This window comes from Salmo salar, chromosome ssa04 (genome assembly GCF_905237065.1).
Source record: "Salmo salar chromosome ssa04, Ssal_v3.1, whole genome shotgun sequence".
NCBI lineage: Eukaryota > Metazoa > Chordata > Actinopteri > Salmoniformes > Salmonidae > Salmo > Salmo salar.
Genome location: NC_059445.1, coordinates 32719701 through 32738107, shown reverse-complemented (window position 1 = coordinate 32738107; position 18407 = coordinate 32719701). Strand labels below are relative to the sequence as shown.

Below are 18407 nucleotides of genomic sequence, written 5' to 3'. Positions count from 1 at the left end.
CTCTCCTCCAGCAGTCTGATCCTCTCCTCACGTGCTCTGTTCTGCTCTTGCTTTTTATATTGTTGATGTTGTCTCACCACAGTCCAGAGTGCAGATATGTCTCTCTCCACCTCCAGCTCTCCGGGTCTGGTTAAGGGGGTGTTGTTGTGCTGGACTGTTGTCTGGGTCTGTGCTGACTGGAGTGTAATCACCTGCTGTTCCATCTCCACCTGCCTTACCTCCAGTTGGGTAAATTCATCCTTCATTTCATTGAGGGGGTAGTACTCTGTGCTGGGAGGTTGACTTTCCACTTGGGGTTGCTCGTCTGTGGGGTTATATAATGAAGAGATCTGGTCTGACCCAATCGGGATGGGGGTATCTTTCTCAAGGGAGAGCTTCTCCTGCTGAGCTAATTCTTTGATTAGGTGAAAGTCCAGCTGAAACTGTTTGGGGTTGCCCTGTGCCCGCTGTATGTTTCAGACTTATGGAGATGTATATTAGCTGACTCAGAGTCCTCGTTGTCTAGTATCCTGAGTTTCCACCCTTCGTTAACACCCCCCCTCTAAACAGAGGGGTAGTGTGCTAATATAGCACTGTACCATGCTAGGGGATGGTTTGTGTGGAAGATGAGGTTGCTGATGTTCCCATTTTTATAATAGTCAGCAAAAAGTGTCTCAGGATTTTCCATAAGGAGCTTCATTTTGTGATCTTTTCTTGCCTTATCATTCTTTACATACACAGGGGTTCTGTATTTTAATTACCTCTGAACAGCGGGAGGCAGCTTCTAAGGCCTCTCCATTTGGTTGGAGTAGACTGTGCGACTCTCCTGCCATTGTTGGGCTAAAGGGCTTTGACACCTCTCACTTGAAACGTCAGTGCTAATTGAAGTTGTATCAAGCTTGGCAGCCTTAATTCAGCATTCAGTCCTTATAAAGTAATGTCATGTATTTTTCTTCTTGGCTTTTGGAAATGAAATATAGCTTCAGACTAAACATTACTCACTGAATTCCAGGTTGGATGGTGTTTCTGTATCTGTTTCTGCACTGATAGTACAGTAGAACAAAAAGAGTCCTGCAGTAATGCTCCTCCCTGAAGTGATGTTATTGTCTCAGTGTAGAACAATAGTTCTTATGCCCTTTATCTATTTACCAAGCCACAGCCAGTCTACATTTGGAACATGTATTTTGCCTGTTGTCAAGTCTCTCCACAGATATTGTCCTGCTTTTATGAACATCCTACATAATATGTGTAGAATGGGTATTTCTATCCTAGTATTAACGATAGCAGAACAGCTTAAATAGAAAATAAAATTATGGAATATAAAATACAATTGTAGTTTTTGCAAAGTTGAATGTAAGTCATGATAGCCATTTTAAACTAATAAAACAACTGAAATAGAATATTAAGGGATACAGTGTAATACAGTACAATAGAGCCGTATATGATAGATCAGACTGAAATGGAAACGAAAAGAAGAGTGTAGACTCAACCTTGGCTCACCTCTCTCTCTGACATAAATGCTGTTCTTTGTTGTTCTAGTGTTCAACATTAACCTACAGTCTCAGCCTCCTGGCACAGAGGGAGAGAGGAAGGGGGAGAGACACGCTGGAGAAAGAGAGGGGCAATGACTGCGATGGGGGATAGTAAGAGAGTGGGTTGTAGAGAGAGGGAGATTGAGAGAGAGAGTTTGTCCTGTTAAATGTTTCAGCAGGTTGTGTAACTCTGGATCAGTGGTTGAAAACAACAAAGAGCATTTCCAGATCTATGGTTAAACAGTGTCAATAAACACGCTGTCTGTACCCATATGAAAAAATACTATAGGATTCTATGATTAAATACAATGAAGTCCGAAAAACACTGCGGACATGACTGTAGTATACTGTAGTATTTGCAGTTTACTATAGTTTAAATACTGTAGTAAGAAAAACTGTGGTGTATATACTATAGTAATTATTGCAGTGTTTCTGCGGACTGTAGTATTTACTGTATTATTTTTGCAGACATTACTGTAGTATTTCCTATATTGTTTTAGTTTTATTATCTTTGACATAGTAGTGAGTGCTTTGTCCTTGAGGAAACCTACTGGACAAAATACTCAAAGCAAATTTATACCTGTAGGTAGGTAGGACTGTGGTCTGAATGGATAGTTCAGTGCTTCTGCTCTTTTCTATAACCTGTAGGGAACACAATATATGATCTATACTTGGCATGTAGGTTTCTCACTTATGGGTGGCACAAATTGGAATACGGGAGATGGGAATAGGCAGGTTATATGCAAGTTAAATACTGTAGTATATACTATAGTAATTACTTTAGTTTTTTGCATACATTACTGTAGTTATTACTATAGTATTCTACAGTATACTACAACATCTAATAGTAGGTACTACACATGATCAAGGTATACTACTGTGTGTAGTGTAGTATTCTACAGTATACTACAGTTTACTACATAGTTCTATAGTAAGTACTGTAGTATTCTATAGTAAACTGTGTTTTTTCATGTGAGTAGCATAGACTGAATAAAACTAATGGTCTGTAGCTGCCTGTGAGCTTAAAGCATGAGAACCACCATGTTAAACAAACCATTATGCTTTCTGGGGTGTATTCATTAGTCGCACACTGTAGCAAAATGTTTGTTGCAAAATGTTTGTTGCAAAACGTTTTGCAACGAAATATTAGAGTTTCTATTTAAAAGATTCTGTTAGTTCCCTCCCTGTTTCGTTCCATTTGCAACTGTTTGCTTTTGTTTGGTTCCTATTGAATATACCCCGTTGTCTAGTTTCTGAACGAATTTCAATCGACTTTCACTTAGAAAGTACCATGATGGTCTTAGACAAAATCATAATATCAATGGTAGCTATGTGTTAGCACTTCCCTGCTGTGCAATATTCAGGCAATAGTAGCACATCAAACTTCAAAAGTAGTTTGAATACCATTGTTAGGGCACTCATGCTGCCAAACATACCCTACTGCGACCTGTATGCTCTCATTGGCTGGCCCTCGCGTCATATCCGTCGCCAAACCCACCCGCTCCAGGTCATCTATAAGTCGTTGCTAGGTAAAGCCCCGCCTTATCTCAGCTCACTGGTCACCATAGCAGCACCCACCCGCAGCACGTGCTCCAGCAGGTATATTTCACTGGTCACCACCAAAGCCAATTCCTCCTTCGGCTGCCTTCCAGTTCTCTGCTGCCAATGACTGGAACGAACTGCAAAAATCACTGAAGCTGGAGACTCATATCTCCCTCGCTAGCTTTAAACACCAGCTGTCAGAGCAGCTCACAGATCACTGTACCTGTACATAGCCCATCTGTAAATAGCCCATCCAACTACCTCATCACCATATTGTTATTTATTTTATTTATTTTGCTCCTTTGCACCCCAGTATCTCTACTTGCACACTCATCTTCTGCACATCTATCACTCCAGTGTTTAATTTGCCATACTGTAATAATTTCGCCACTATGGCTTATTTATTGCCTCACCCCCCTTATCCTACCTCATTTGCACACACTGTATATAGACTTTCTCTATTCTATTATTGACTGTATGTTTGTTCATTCCATGTGTAACTCTGTGTTGTTGTTTGTGTCGCACTGCTTTGCAGTTGTAAATGAGAACTTGTTCTCAACTAGCCTACCTGGTTAATAAATAAAGGTGAAATACAAATAAATAAAAACAGGGTAGTTACAGCCTCTAGTTACAGTCTGTTAGAGACCCTAGTTGGTTCCCGAGTGGCGCAGCGGTCTAAGGCACTGCATCTCAGTGCTTGAGGCGTCACTATAGACACCCTGGTTCGAATCCAGGCTGTATCACAACCAGCCACGATTGGGAGTCCCATAGGGTGGCGCACAATTGGCCCATCATTGTCCGGTTTTGGCCAGTGTACGCCGTAATTGTAGATAAGAATTTGTTCTTAACTGACTTGCCTAGTTAAATAAAGGTAAAATAAAAAAATTAAATACAATTTTTTAAAAAAAGTTACAGCCCTTGAATGAGCTATAAATGGCTTAGATAGTTGGCTTTGTAAAAAGCGTTACAGAGAGAGATAGAGAGAGCGAGTAAGCTGTGGCAGATTTACATTGTATATTGAGTTAATCTGGACACTTTTGTTTACAGAAAGAAGTTGACTACTAGACACACATACACAATCTCACACACGTAGTATGCACACACACACACACACACACACACACACACACACACACACACACACACACACACACACACACACACACACACACACACACACCATGTGGAGTCCGTCTGCTCTGACCTTTTCCTATCAATAGGGGGCTGAGATTCTCGCCAAGAGAAAGTTGCCTCGCCCTTCTTCTCGTCTGTCCATCTTTCCATTTATTTCTCTCCTCCATCCCTGTGCCATTTTCCCAATCTGTATGTCTGGGTAGAAATCTAATCTATGAAGTACAATAATAGCCTTGAATTTAAAGAGGAAAGAATACCTCTCTTTCTCTTGTGTTCTTCTGTCATGTCTCTCGCTCTCTCTCTCTCTCAATTCAATTCAATGTGCTTTATTAGCATGACGTAACAATGTAAATATTGCCAAAGCGTACTTTAGAGATTAAGTGATTCATTTACAATATAAACATAATTAAAATAATAATAATCAATAATGTCAACGGGAATATCAGTAACAACAATAATCAAGGGTAAAAATATCCATACAATGGACAATAACAACGACGTAGAGGACATGGTTGGTTGGTCTGTCAGACACTGTCCCTCATTTTATGGCAAGCAGAATGTAGTGTGCTGCCAACCCACAGCTCTCTGCATCTTTCCCCAACAGGACAGGTAGCCTATTCTAATCCGAGAGGTCTTTGAAACCTTGAATATGGTTTTCAAATTTGGGGAAATTATAAAATGTTTACATTTTGTCAGGAAATGCAGCTCTGTCTCTAGTTTTGCTGTGGTGCAGTGGTTGCACAGCCTTTCCTCAACAGGGAGCCAGGTTTTCCTGTGTCTACCCTTCTCAATGGCATGGCTGTGCTCACTGAGCCTGTACTTTGTCAAATAGTTTGCCATGGTGTACTGTTGAGTTAGGGCTAGATAGCACTGCATTTTTCTTCTTGTTCTTGTGTTTCCCAATAGGTAATGTAGTTTTGTTTTGACTGTGTTGTAATTTGGTTTATTCTGATTGCGGCTTCAGTGTGTTAGTTGAACATGTTTGTGAACTCAGTCCCAGGACCAGCTGGATGAGGGGACTCTTTTCTTTGCTCAGCTCTTGGCATTGCAGGGCTTGGTAATGATATGAGAGGGGGTCACTGTTTTGTTTCCAAAACTTAATTGCTTTTTTAAAATTATTATTATTATTATTATTATTATTATTATTAGTTGATATTGCCGTAGTTCTCCCTGCATGCATTGTTTGTGTTTTTCCTCTGGACGTGTAGGAGAATCTTACAGAACAGGATTTCAATGGGGTGTTTGTCTCATTGGCCGTCATTGTAAATATTAATTTGTTCTTAACTGACTTGCCTAGTTAAATAAAGGTAAAAGAAAATACAAATAATTAAAAACAATTGGGTGAAATCTTGTTTTGCAAGTGGACCCCACACCTCGCTGCCATGAAGTGCAATTGGTTCAATGACACATTCAATTCGTTTTAGCCACATTTGTATAGGTATTTCAATTTGAATTAACTTTTTATGGCGTAGAATGCCCTACATGCTTTCTCTCTCAGTTCTCAGTAATTGTAGAGTGTCAGTACTCTATAAATTTTATACGCATTGAGAACTTTGGTCTAATTCCATGAGATCTGGATATTTCCTGGAAAATAATTATATTTAAAAAAAAAATCTTCTCAAATCAATTCAATTTAAGGGCTTTATTGGCATGGGAAACATATGTAAACATTGCCAAAGCAAGTGAAGTAGATAATAACAAAAGATAAATAAAATAAAAAATGAACAGTACATATTACACTGTGATGGCACACTGTGGTATTTCACCCAGTAGATATGGGAGTTTCTCAAAATTGGGTTTGTTTTCAAATTTTTTGTGGATCTGTGTAATTTGAGGGAAACGTGTCTCTAATATGGTCATACATTTGCCAGGAGGTTAGGAAGTGCAGCTCAGTTTCCACCTCATTTTGTGGGCAGTGTGCACATAGCCTGTCTTCTCCTGAGAGCCAGGTCTGCCTACGGTGGCATTTCTCAATAGCAAGGCTATGCTCACAGAATCTGTACATAGTAAAAGTTTTCCTTAAGTTTGGGTCAATCACAGTGGTCAAGTATTCTGCCGCTGTGTACTCTGTGTTTAGGGCCAAATAGCATTCTAGTTTGCAAAGTTTTTTTGTTAATTCTTTCCAATGTGTCAAGTAATTATCTTTTTGTTTTCTCATGATTTGGTTGGGTCTAATTGTGTTGCTGTCCTGGGTCTCTGTGGGGTCTGTTTGTGTTTGTGAACAGAGCTCCAGGACCAGCTTGCTTAGGGGACTCTTCTCCAGGTTCATCTCTCTGTAGGTGATGGCTTTGTTATGGAAGGTTTGGGAATCACTTCCTTTTATGTTTGTAGAATTTAACGGCTCTTTTCCGAATTTTGATCATTAGCAGGCATCGGCCAAATTCTGCTCTGCATGCATTATTTGGTGTTTTACATTGTACACTGGGGATATTTTTGCAGAATTCAATTTGGTGTTTGTCCCATTTTGTAAATTCTTGGTTGGTGTGCGGACCCCAGACCTCACAACCATAAAGGGCATTGGGTTCTATAACTGATTCAAATTTGATGATCCTTTTGATGGCATATGAGGCTCTTCTTGCCTTGTCTCTCAGATCGTTGACAGCTTTGTGGAAGTTACCTGTGGCGCTGATGTTTTGGCCGAGGTATGTATAGTTTTTTGTGTGCTCTAGGGAAATGGTGTCTAGATGGAATTTGTTTTTGTGGTCCTGGCGACTGGACCTTTTTTGGAACACCATTATTTTTGTCTTACTGAGATTTACTGTCAGGGCCAGTTCTGACAGAATATGTGCAGAAGATCTAGGGGCTGCTATAGGCCCTCCTTGGTTGGTGACAGAAGCACCAGATCATTAGAGAACAGTACACATTTGACTTCAGATTCTAATAGGGTGAGGCCAGGTGCTGCAGACTTTTCTAGTGCCCTCGCCAATTTGTTGATATATATGTTGAAGAGGGTGGAGTTTAAGCTGCATCCCTGTCTCACCCCACGGTCCGATGGAAAGAAATGTATGTGTTTTTTGACAATTTTAACAGCACACTTGTTGTTTGTGTACATGGATTTTATAATGCCATATGTTTTTCCCCCAACACTACTTTGCATAAAGTTTTATAACAGACCATCATGCCAAATTGAGTCAAAAGCTTTTTTGAAATCAACAAATCATGAGAAGACTGCCTTTGTATTGGTTTGTTTCTTTGTCAATTAGGGTGTGCAGGGTGATTACGTGGTTTGTCGTATGGTAATTTGGTAAAAAGCCAATTTGACATTTGCTCAGTACATTGTTTTCTGCTGTTTATGATAATGCAGAGGATTTTCCCAAGGTTGCTCTTGACACATATCCCACAGTAGTTATTGGGGTCAAATTTGTCTACACTTTTGTAGATTGGTGTGATCTGTCCTTGGATCCAAATATTGGAGAAGATGCCAGAGCTAAGGATTATGTTAAAGAGTTTTAGTATAGCCAATTGGAATTTGTGGTCTGTATATTTTATAATTTCATTGAAGATAATGTCAACACCACAGGACATTTGGGTTGGAGGGTTTGTATTTTGTCCTGTAGTCCATTCACTAGAATTGGAGAATCCAGTGGGTTCTGGTAGTCTGTAAGAGTTGATTCTAAGATTTGATCATGTATATTTTTTTGCAGTTTGTTCTTTGTTATAGGGCAAAAAATATTGGAGAAGTGGTTTATCCATACATCTCCATTTTGGACAGATAACTCTTCGTGTTGTTTGTTTAGTGTTTTCCAATTTTCCCAGAAGTGATTAGAGTCTATGGATTCTTCAATTACATTGAGCTGATTTCTGATGTGCTGTTCCTTCTTTTTCCGTAGTGTATTTCTGTATTGTTTTAGTGATTCACCATAGTGAAGGCGTAGGCTCAGGTTTTCTGCGTCTCCATGTTTTTGGCTGGATAGGTTTCTCAATTTCTTTTAGGTTTTTTGCTTTCATCGAATCATTTGTCATTGTTGTTCATTTTCTTTGGATTTCTGTTAACATTTTTTAGATTTGATAGGGAAGCTGAGAGGTCAAATACACTGATTAGGTTTTCTACTGCCAAGTTTACACCTTAACTATTACAGTGGAATGTCCTTAACTATTACAGTGGAATGTTTTGTTCAGGAAATTGTCTAAAAGGGATTGAATTTGTTGTTGCCTAATTGATTGAGTATTGATCTGTTTAATTTTGCTTTGATTTTGCTTTGATCTGATAGGGGTGTCAGTGGGCTGACTGTGAACACTGAGAGACTCTGGGTTGAGGTCAGTGATAAAGTAGTCTACAGTACGACTGTCAAGAGATGAGCTATACTTGTACCTACCATAGGAGTCCCCTCAAAGCCTACCATTTACTATGTACATACCCAGCGTGCGACAGAGCTGCAGGAGTTGTGACCCGTTTTTGTTGGTTATGTTGTGTAGTTGTGCCTTGGGGGGCATATGGGGGAGGGAATGCTGTCACCTCCAGGTAGGTGTTAGTCCCGCTGTGCGCTGAAGGTGTCAGGTTCTTGTCCAGTTCTGGCATTTAGGTCACCACAGACTAGTACATGTCCCATGTCCCCTCCAGAAAGAAGAAGCTGTCTTCAGTAGTCTACAATACCCTAACCAAAAATCGTGGATAGATGGCAGCATTTGCGCAAAACTGAAAGCGCGAACCACCGCATTTAACCATGGCGAGGTGACTGGGAATATGACAGAATACAAACAGTGTAGCTATACCCTCCGCAAGGCAATCAAACAGGCAAAACATCAGTATAGAGACAAAGTGGAGTCGCAATTCAATGGCTCAGACACAAGACGTATGTGGCAGGGTTTACAGACAATCACAGACTACAAAAGGAAAATCAGCCACGTCGTGGACACCGAGGTCTTGCTTCCAGACAAGCTAAACACCTTCTTCGCCCGCTTTGAGGAAAACATAGTGCCACCGACGCGGCCCGCTACCAAGGACTGTTGGCTATCCTTCTCCGTGGCCAACATGAGTAAGACATTTAAGTGTGTTAACCCTTGCAGGGCTGCCGGTCCAGACGGCATCCATAGCCGTGTCCTCAGAGCATGTGCAGACCAGCTGGCTGGTGTGTTTACAGACATATTCAATCTCTCCCTATCCCAGTCTGCTATCCCCACATGCTTCAAGATGGCCACCATTTTTTCTGTACCCAAGAAAGCAAAGGTAACTGAACTAAATGACTATTGCCCTGTAGCAGTCACCTCTGTCATCATGAAGTGCTTTGAGAGACTAGTCAAGGATCATATCACCTCTACCTTACCTGACACCCTAGACCCACTTCAATTTGCTTACTGCCCCAATAGGTCCACAGACGATGCAATCACCATCGCACTGCACACTGCCCTATTCCACCTGGACAAGAGGAATACCTATTTAACAATGCTGTTCAATGACTATAACTCAGCATTCAACCCCATAGTACCCTCCAAGCTCATCATTAAGCTCAAGGCCCTGGGTCTGAAACCCGCCCCGTGCAACTGGGTCCTGGATTTCCTGATGGGCCGCCCCCAGGTGGTGAAGGTAGGAAACAACATCACTTCACTACTCCTCAACACTGGGGCCCCACAAGGGTGCGTGCTCAGCCCCCTCCTGTACTCCCTGTTCACCCATGACTGCATGGCCAAGGACGCCTCCAACTCAATCATCAAGTTTTTAGATGACAACAGTAGTAAGCTTGATTACCAACAATGACGAGACAGCTTGCAGGGAGGAGGTGAGGGCTCTGGGAGTGTGATGCCAGAAAAATAACCTCTCAACATCATCAAAACAATGGAGATGATTGTGGATTTCAGGAAACAGCAGAGGGAGCACCCCCCTATCCACATTGACGGGACCACAGTGGAGATGGTGGAAAGTTCCTCGGCGTACACATCACTTACAAACTGAAATGGTCCACCCACATAGACAGTGTGGTGAAGGTGCAACAGCGCCTCTTCAACCTCAGGAGGCTGAAGAAATTTTGCTTGGCACCTAAAACCCTCACAAACTTTTACACATACACAATTGAAAGCATCCTTTCGGGCTGTATCACTGCCTGGTATGGCAACTGCACCGCCTGCAACTGCAGGGCTCTCCAGAGGGTGGTGTGGTCTGCCCAACGCATAACCGGGGGCAAACCACCTGTGCTCCAGGACACCTACAGCACCCGATGTCACAGGAAGGCCAAAAAATAATCAAGGACAACAACCACCCGAGCCACTGTTCACCCCGCTATCATCCAGAAGGCGAGATCATTACAGATGAATCAAAGCTGGGACCGAGAGACTGAAAAATAAGCTTCTATCTCAAGGCCATCAGACTGTTAAATAGCCATCACTAGCACATTATAGGCTGCTGCCTATATACATAAACTTGAAATCAATTTAATAAATGGAACACTAATAATTGTAATAATGTTTACATATTTTGCATTACTCATCTCATATGTATATACTGTATTCTATATCTTAGTCTATGCCGCTCTGACATTGCTCGTCCATATATTTATATATTCTTAATTCCATTCCTTTACGTAGATTTGTGTGTATTGGGTATATGTTGTGAAATTGTTAGATATTACTTGTTATATATTACTGCACTGTCGGAGCTAGAAGCACAAGCATTTCGCTACACCCACAATAACATCTGCTAAACACTTATATGTGACCAATACAATTTTATTTGATTTCATTAAAGTATGGTGATTCTATTGGGTTGATAGACGGGGTGCCACGGGGGGCCAGTAGAAGAAAAAAAATATATATACAAAAAAAAAAATGCATGAAAGGAAATGTATGTATTCACTACTGTAAGTCGCTCTGGATAAGAGCTAAATGACTAAAATGTAAAAAAAAAAAATGTAAATGTAGGTAGTTCACAGGAGGACATTTTTCTCTGTTGAGATAATTTCCTTTTGAATTTCCAGCCAAATGTAAAATGTTCCTGTTTTGATGAATTTAATAGAGTGAATTAGGTCTGCTCTATACCAAATTAGCATACCCCCTGAGTCCCTTCCCTGTTTCACACCTGGTAGTTTGGTGGATGGGTGAGACACCTCGATGGTGTCTCACTGGTCTGGGCGGGTTGTCTATTGATCTGTTGCTACTGTGTGAGGTGTTGGAGCTGCGGTTGAGGGCAATGTCCTTTAGGGTCCGGGCAAAGGTGGGCACTGCTTTCTTGTATAGGTGGACCTGGTTGTAAAGACTGTTCAAGTCCAGGGTGGAGTGATGGGCCAGGTAAACATTTGGTTTTGAGCCACAGTCACGGGAAATAACCACTGTATGTTAGCAGGTCGTTTGTGCCTGTGTGTATTATTATGTGGCTGGGTGACCTTAGTTGATCCTCAGACAGAAGGTCTAGAGCATGCTGGGTGTTTGGACACCAGAGCTTAGACACACTGTGTTTGGGAAAACGTTTTTTTTTCTTCTTGTATGTATTTCCCGTTTGAGTCCATAAGGAGTACAATCTGTGGCTTGTGTATGTCCTTAGTGGGTGTGGGGGGGTTGTAAGGAGGGCTATCTGGGTGGCTGACAGGGGGGGTGCTCAAAGAGGGTGGGATCCCCTGGGCTTGGGGTTCTTCATTTGTCTGTCCTGCTGTGATATCGAGGCTATGGTCAGGGTCTGGGGTGGACTGTTCTGCTGTGGTGTCAAGACTTTGGCAGGGGGCTGAGGTGGGCTGTTCTGCTGGCTTCTCTGCGGGGGTGGCCACCTCTCTAATAGGTTGTTCTGTCACACGCCATCCCCCATACCCTCTCCTCCAGCACTCTAATCCTCTCCTCTAGTGCTCTGTTCTTCTCCTGATCCTGCTCCTGTTGATGTTGTCTCACCACAGTCCAGAGTGCAGATATGTCTCTCTCCACCTCCAGCTCTCCGGGTCTGGTTGAGGGGGTGTTGTTGAGCTGAACAATTTTTTGTCCTAACTGGAGTATGTTCCCCTGCTGTTCCAGCTCCACCTGCCTTAACTCCAGCTGGGTGAATTTATCAATAATTGAAGTGAGGGAGTAGTACTCTGTGCTGGGAGGATGACTTTCTGCTTGGGGTTGATTATTGAAGAGGTCTGGTCTGACCCGCTCAGGGTGGTGGTATCTTTCTCAAGAGAGAGCTTATCCTGCTGAGCTATCTCTTTGATAATGTGAATGTCCAGCTGAAACTGTTTAGGGTTGCCCTGTACCATTACGGTCTATACGTAACTGGGTAACCTCTGGTAGCAGACCATTCCATGATGACATGACTCTCTCTATACATAACTGAGTAACCTCTGGTAGCAGATCATTCCATGATGACATGGCTCTATACATAACTGAGTAACCTCTGGTACAGATCATTCCATGATGACATGACTCTATACATAACTGAGTAACCTCTGGTAGCAGATCATTCCATGATGACATGGCTCTATACATAACTGAGTAACCTCTGGTACAGATCATTCCATGATAACATGGCTCTCTATACATAACTGAGTAACCTCAGGTAGCAGATCATTCCATGATGACATGGCTCTATACATAACTGAGTAACCTCTGGTACAGATCATTCCATGATGACATGGCTCTATACATAACTGAGTAACCTCTGGTACAGATCATTCCATGATGACATGGCTCTCTCTATACATAACTGAGTAACCTCTGGTAATAGATCATTCCAAGATGACATGATTCTATTCATAACTGCGTAACCTCTGGTACAGATCATTCCATGATGACATGGCTCTCTCTATACATAATTGAGTAACCTCTGTTTACAGATCATTCCATGATGACATGGCTCTCTCTATACATAACTGAGTAACCTCTGGTAGCAGATCATTCCATGATGACATGACTCCATACATAACTGAGTAACCTCTGGTACAGATCATTCCATGATGACATGACTCTATACATAACTGAGTAACCTCTGGTACAGATCATTCCATGATGACATGGCTCTATACATAACTGAGTAACCTCTGGTAGCAGATCATTCCATGATGACATGACTCTATACATAACTGAGTAACCTCTGGTAGCAGATCATTCCATGATGACATGACTCTATACATAACTGAGTAACCTCTGGTACAGATCATTCCATGATGACATGGCTCTCTCTATACATAACTGAGTAACCTCTGGTACAGATCATTCCATGATGACATGGCTCTATACATAACTGAGTAACCTCTGGTACAGATCATTCCATGATGACATGGCTCTATACATAGCTGAGTAACAGATCATTCCATGATGACATGGCTCTATACATAACTGAGTAACCTCTGGTACAGATCATTCCATGATGACATGACTCTCTCTATACATAACTGAGTAACCTCTGGTAGCAGATCATTCCATGATGACATGACTCTATACATCACTGAGTAACCTCAGTGCCAGATCATTCCATGATGACATGACTCTATAAATAGCTGAGTAACCTCTGGTAACAGATCATTTCATGATGAGTTCCATGATGACATACATCACTGAGTAACCTCTGGTACAGATCATTCCATGATGACATGGCTCTATACATAATGGTTTGGGTACCGTGAAGAATCCCATACTGGCGTGTCTGGTGGGATTTATGTCTGTTGAAAGTTAATGCAAATAAATTATATAATTGGTTAGACATTGTCAACACACAAATGTTTCTTATAAAGACTAAATTTGAAGTGGTCAATTTCTCCTCAACCCTCAACCATGAAAGACTATTATGCATGTTGTTGATGTTAGTTTGGTATGTGCTGTTAAGGGCAAGTCGTGCTGCGTTGTTTTGAGCCAGCTGCAGCTTTGCTAGGTATTTCTTAGCTGCACATTAACATATTACTGGACAGTAATCAAGATGGGACAATATCAGAGCCTGAATAACTTGTACAGTTGATCTTTGTCAAAAACGCAGAATATATTTTTATAACAATCATACCTCTCATTTTCACAACCACTTTGTCAATATGACTTCACCATGATAATTGACCATCCAATGTTAATTCTACTAGTTCAGCTTCTTCAACTTCTTCAGTGGTCACACACTTTATGCACAACTCCAGTTAATGGTTAAGGTTTGGGATAGGGTGTAAAAAATGTAAAACAAGTGTCCACCACTGGGATCAAACATGCACCTGTCTGATCCAGAGTCATGGGATTGTGCCCATCTGACACCCCTATCCACAATGCCTTAGGAAAACCCAAGCCTACTTGATGGTAGTAGTGCTCACTGTTGCCCCTAGTGACCGGTTTTGAAGGCATTTCCCAGTGTCCTCAGGGACATTGCTAGATGTCCAATTTCGAAGTCACTCTTGAGCGATCTCTAGGGCCCTATAAAATCCAGGCTGCGGAGAACATGGACTGAAACACGGAATCCAGACGTTAAAACGGAATTCAACAGTATTGAAACATTTATTGAACTTAGTAGGAAATCAACTAAATCTATTTAACTTGTAAGAAAATTCATTAATTTGACCAATCATAAGACATTAACAAAATTAATCAGTAATTTGTATTTTCATGAAACTTTCTGAAACGGCACAGGAATGCCCGTCTGTGTGTATGTGTGCCCTGTGCGCCTATGTCTACACTTTGTGTAGCCATTAGCGATGACGCTATTGATAATATTCTTCTGGTAGAGATGGAAACGCTTTCCCAAAAACCTTCTCAATGAAATGTTAACTACAAAGTATCCTATGCCTACCTGGCAGAATGATATCAGGATTATTTGCTTCTAATCCAGTGGTCATTTGTTTTTCAAACTCACATGAGCGCTACAGCATCACAGCTAACCAAACGGTCTCTTCCTGGTGTGCACTGGCATTAAAGGATAATTACACCCAAAACAAAAAATAATAATCCCAGACCTACCTAAAAAAGGGTCTCCTGATGACGTTTAAACATTTGTTTTAAATTGTTGTTTTCCTATTAAAAACGTGTGGTTTTGGGACCAAACACCTGTAAAAAAACAAGGAAAACGGTATCAGGCAAAAAATGAAACAGATTTTATAGGGCCCTAGATCTGCCTGAACACACACACTCATTTTAACACAATGTCATAAACCTTCTTAAAATGGCCTGTGGGCTGGCTGACAGACAATCCAGTGGAAATGTTATCTTCAAAATTACCTCAAATCCATTAACACACAGCCTGAGCCCACCTCACCAACCAGCCTCACCTCATACAGTCATAAAGACAGAGAGAAGAGAGAGAGAGCAAGAGGGAGAGAGACATCGATAAATTAGTGGGAAAGAGAAACAGTAATGAAACCGTGTGTGTTTGTGTGTATGGTTGTGTACTTAGTGTACATGTTGTCACTCACACTTTTTGGATACTCAACCAGATCTTATACAGTTTACATGTCACGGCTGTCTGAAGAATGGGACCAAGGTGCAGCGTGTGTATCGTTCCACATTTTATTTAAACTGTGAAACTATGCAAGACATACAAATAAACTTAACAAAACAACAAACCGTGATGAAGAGGTGCAACATACACTTACTCAAAATAATCTCCCACAAACCCAGGTGGGAAAAACAACCACTTAAATATGATCCCCAATTAGAGACAACAATGACCAGCTGCCTCTAATTGGAGAGCATCCCCCCAAAAAATAGAAAAAGAAACTAGAACCAACATAGACATAAATAAACTAGACAAAACCCTCTGTCACACCCTGACCTACTCTACAATAGAAAAATAAAAGCTTTCTATGGTCAGGACGTGACAGTACAGGCACAGGGTGTACTGGGCTGTGGAGGTGCACTGGAAGTCTGGAGCATAGGGCTGGCACAATCCGTCCTGGCTGGATGCTCACTTTAGCCCGGCAAGTGCGGGGCGCTGGCACAGGACACACTGGGCTGTGAATGCGCACTGGAGACACTGTGCGTATCACCGCAAAACATGGTGCCTGACAGGTCACACACTCCCTCAAGCGAGTGCGTGGAGGAGACACAGGACGTACCAGACTGGGGAGGCGCACTGAAGGCCAGATGCGTGAAACTGGTGCATATGACACCGGATTGGTGTCACGCTCCTCAGCACGCCTGCTCTGCAGCGCTCTCAATGCCACCACCTCTCTCCGGAATCTTGCGTTGATTTCCTCACTTATCTCCCTGACTGGCTATGGTTCACCCCTCAGCTCTCCACGGTAAGCACGACGAGTTGGCTCAGGTCCCAAACCTGACTCCACCAAACTACCCATGTGCCCCCCCCAATTTTATTTTGGAGCTGCCTCTCGGGCTTCCGTCATTGTCGTACTAGTTCCTCGTATTGTCGCCGTTCCTCTCTCGCTGTCTCCGCCTGCTTGCCTTGATGGTATAACGCCTCGTAATATCGCCGTTCTGCTCTCGCTGCTTTAATCTCCTCCTTTGGACGGCGATACTCCCCGGGCCTTGTCCAGGGTCCTGCTCCATCCAGGATTTCCTCCCAGGTCCAGTCCTCCTGACCACGCTGCTTGGTCCGTTGGTGGTGGGGAGATTCTGTCACGGCTGTCTGAAGAATGAGACCAAGGCGCAGCGTGTGTATCGTTCCACATTTTATAACTGTGAAACTATGCAAGACATACAAATAAACTTAATAAACAAAACAACAAACCGTGACGAAGAGCTGGAACATACACTTACTCAAAATAATCTCCCACAAACCCAGGTGGGAAAAACAACCACTTAAATATGATCCCCAGTTAGAGACAACGATGACCAGCTGCCTCTAATTGGAGATCATCCCAAAAAAAACATAGAAAAAAGAAACTAGAACCAACATAGACATAAATAAACTAGACAAAACCCTCTGTCACGCCCTTACCTACTCTACCATAGAAAAATAAAAGCTTTCTATGGTCAGGACGTGACATTACATCAGTCTTGTATACTCATCTCTTCATCTTCTGCAATAATGTTTACTTCTACAGACATACAGAAAGGCACACACATACACGTTTTTAAACAACTAATTGTTTAAAATAACAACTGTTATTAAAAATGAGTGTGAGCTCAATGCACACATGGCGCAGTTTCTCTAGAGATAAATCAGATCAAGGCCGAACTGTGTGATGTAATAGGGAGTTGTAGTTTCCAACAGGACAATATTCGACATAATTACCACATTTTCAGCGCTAAACTAACTTCAATGATCATAATCCATTGCTCGCCTACTTGTCCGATCTGTGTGTTTCTTTTACGCCTGCTACTTTAGGTTAGTGTGGGGCAGACACAGAGAGGGAGAGAAGTGCCCGAAGAATGCGCGATGGAGATGGATAGAGATCAATTACTTCGAGAGGTATCTCTACCTGAAAATACATGATCTCAGTGATTGATATTTGGTATTTAGCAGTCATAAAATATGTGTTATTTACTTTGAAGCAATACTAAAATAGTGATTTTGACACAGCATAGGCAGCAGCTCTATAGAGATGAGATGACTTGGAATGAAATAATAAAGTCATCAAATAAAATAAATGTAATATACACAACAACTGAAATATTTTATTAAAGTAAAGTGATGTGAATAAATGATGGTTAATAAGTGATAAGCAGTAATGGGTAGTCACTACCACCATGGGACTTTTATTATTTGTTTTGTTCTGTGTTATTACAGCATTCAACCCAAATAATGTAATAAATGTAAAAAATATTATATTGTGATAATCGAACCAAAACCAAACCGACCTCAAAATGCACTAATTGCTCAGCTCTTACATACACACACATACACACACAGACACACACACACACACACACACACACACACACACACACACACACACACACACACACACACACACACACACACACACACACACACACACACACACACACACACACACCTCAGAATCCCCAAACCAATTCACTCTCAAATTAAGACCAGATTATCACCACTGTCTGTGTGTGCCTATGTATGTGTATCTATATGAGACTGAACTGAAGTCTCTTTTTGCATACTGTATACCAGTTACATGCATCAACATAGACGCCAAAAAAGACAATACATACCTTCACATTGAGATCAATGCATGCCGCTGTGAGAAAAGAACATAGAATAATTAAATTTCCACTTATCAATACAGTTCTTCTTGCTTGTTGCACCAATCAACTCAATTAAACCACAGGATTATAAATTAGTCATGAATGTGATAGACATTCCAGGTTAACACCTCTACTGTGTCTGGAGCAAAAATAAAACAACAGAGAAATGATGGAGGGAAAAAGAGAGAGAAAACGAGGGATGGAGAGTGAGAGAGAGTGGGTAATGAGAGAGGAACAACA

General features: G+C 41.6%; 1 protein-coding gene across 7 annotated transcripts in view; it reads left to right on the top strand.

The window, feature by feature from the left end:
- Positions 1-18407, top strand: part of LOC106602845 (rap1 GTPase-activating protein 2) — an 85052-nt gene that overhangs the window by 24548 nt on the left and 42097 nt on the right. For 2 of the 7 annotated variants that reach the window (XM_045716815.1, XM_045716816.1), the window contains exon 3: positions 17338-17421. The exons of 4 other annotated variants lie outside the window; for them this stretch is intronic. The gene's annotated coding sequence lies outside the window, so the exon portion shown is untranslated. Of the gene's footprint in view, positions 1-17337; positions 17422-17961 lie in introns of those variants that run through there. One more of the 7 variants, XM_045716818.1, reaches the window with a different exon arrangement.